Source organism: Procambarus clarkii, chromosome 5 (genome assembly GCF_040958095.1).
Source record: "Procambarus clarkii isolate CNS0578487 chromosome 5, FALCON_Pclarkii_2.0, whole genome shotgun sequence".
In the NCBI taxonomy this organism is placed as follows: Eukaryota; Metazoa; Arthropoda; class Malacostraca; order Decapoda; family Cambaridae; genus Procambarus; species Procambarus clarkii.
In genome coordinates, this window is record NC_091154.1 from 384,988 (window position 1) to 387,649 (window position 2,662).

Below are 2,662 nucleotides of genomic sequence, written 5' to 3' on the forward strand. Positions count from 1 at the left end.
GAGGGTTAGGTTACATGGCGGCCATATTGGGCTGTCAATGCACCGACAAAGAAGTTCTAGCAACAAAATCTCCCTCCCCCCCCCCCGCTGGAAATAAATCGGTTCATCCATAATTCTTCTCTTGGCACTTGTCTTGAACCCCTCAAACCTTTGCCTTACCATGATACTACTCTCCTCCCCAAAGGGTTCTGTGGTGGGGTCAAGCTACATCAACACGAAGTCTATGCAAAAGGCAGTTGTCAATAGAAGAATTAAAGCCAATACTGAATCCCTAACATGAGGAGCTTACCCCAGCAAAGAGGGGATACTTCTCCTACAGAAATTCAACATTATTAGTCTATATTTTCTCTGAGACAATATGATTGGGCCTGTTTACAATATTTGGGGTGTGTTGATAAGGGTGAGAAGAAGGCCTATAGTGTCGTTCAACCCCAACCAACAGGGGCCTCGTAGCCTGGTGGATAGCGCGCAGGACTCGTAATTCTGTGGCGCGGGTTCGATTCCCGCACGAGGCAGAAACAAATGGGCAAAGTTTCTTTCACCCTGAATGCCCCTGTTACCTAGCAGTAAATAGGTACCTGGGAGTTAGTCAGCTGTCACGGGCTGCTTCCTGGGGGTGGAGGCCTGGTCGAGGACCGGGCCGCGGGGACACTAAAGCCCCGAAATCATCTCAAGATAACCCTAACGTAATCTAGCATGGTCCCGGACAGGAGCTAACGTAACCTTGCAAGGTCCTGGACAGGAGCTAAGGTAATCTAGCAAGGTCCTGGACAGGAGCTAAGGTAATCTAGCAAGGTCCTGGACAGGAGCTAATGTAATCTAGCAAGGTCCCGGACAGGAGCTAACGTAATCTAGCAAGGTCCTGGACACCAACTCACAAGCAGCAGTACCAGGACTGCCTCACCTTACATATAAACAATTAAAATATAACAAAAAAGGTAGACATCAATAAAAGGGGCAAAAGTACTTTAATCATTTATTCATCTCGGTACTCATGAAAAAGCGTAATGAAAATTTATCAATACTACTCTGTACACAACACGATCCTTACCTCTCACACTCCAGACACAAGGATCACTGGATCACGGACTACTACGGGTGCTGGAAAGTCTCAGGGTTGAGAGCCAGACGTACGAGGCGGCGGCGGCGCTTCTTCGCGGTTAAGTTGGCGATTTAATACCTTAACTCTTTCAGGATAAGTTGTTGGCCCTTACTACCATAATTATATCCAATTATTGCACATATGGTCATCAGTCTTAGGCACTTTAGTAATTCATTATTTTAAAATAATTTTATTTACTAAAACATAAAACTACACTTTTATTCATTCCATTCAGATGCCCAAGCTTATGCAAACAATATATCCTTTACTGGAAATGAGAAATGGGATCCACCATAAACCAATTAAGCGAAATTATGAACAGTAATGAAATGATGATCATTTCAAGCAAATTTCTCCTTCAATGTTAGGAGAGCTTGAGTGAGATTTAGAAAGTTATTAAATGCCCCTCCGCGTACGTGTTGACAGGCTGCCCCCTTTCCTCGTCATCTTCTGCTGGGGAAACCTATTCAAAGGGAACCCACAGCGCGAGGGTGTATATGAAATGCATAGTTTGCCTCGACAACTTGATAACATTCAAAAACAAAATTTACCTATTCACAAAAGGTATCTAAGGCTAGTTCTGGTTACCTCCGAGGCCAACCGAAAATATGATGAACCAAAAGCTACGGTGATGAACTGAACATTGTTTTATTAGGCAATACTAATTCATTTGGGTTGGCCCCAGGGGCCCTCAGTGTGCTGTGAAGGTTCTCAGACAGGTGTTCTAAATATAATCCCCGGATATCTTGAGAGCCTGGTACATCTATCTACTCTCCGACTACCAGAGTCGGATCATGTCTGCCACACACCCGTAAGAAGTCATGTACATATGACAATCACACCTGCCATGTACAAGTGACATCATACAATAAAATACAGTCATTTCCTCCACACCTGCAGGTAGTGCGCCACTCTACACCTGCAGGTAGTGCGCCACTCTACACCTGCAGGTAGTGCGCCACTCCACACCTGCAGGTAGTGCGCCACTCTACACACACACGTACACACACACTCGACACACTGTGGAAATGTGTTACAAATATATATATACCGTATGTGCATATATATATATAATATATATATAAGTGTATATTAGTATGTATACTATATATAGGTACTATTTACAGACCACCAAACTATCAGACCGATGGTACATTAACTGTGTTCAATACACCCATGCTACCGAAATTGAAAATCTTCAAATATCAAATTAAAAATATCAAACTAATGCATATAAAGGTTTATACAATATCATCAACTCTACCTTTTAATAATTAGCAAATACTGAATAACTTTTGGTTAAAAACTTAATCTTAACTTTTTTGTGTTTTTTAACATGGTAAGAAACAGTTCTTAAACTCGCTACATTAGAGCACAAGTTGCTGCACTCTCCGTGCCCAAAAGCATCGTAAGAAACAGTTCTTAAACTCGCTACATTAGAGCACAAGTTGCTGCACTCTCCGTGCCCAAAAGCATCGTAAGAAACAGTTCTTAAACTCGCTACATTAGAGCACAAGTTGCTGCACTCTCCGTGCCCAAAAGGATCGGGTCACGCTGAGA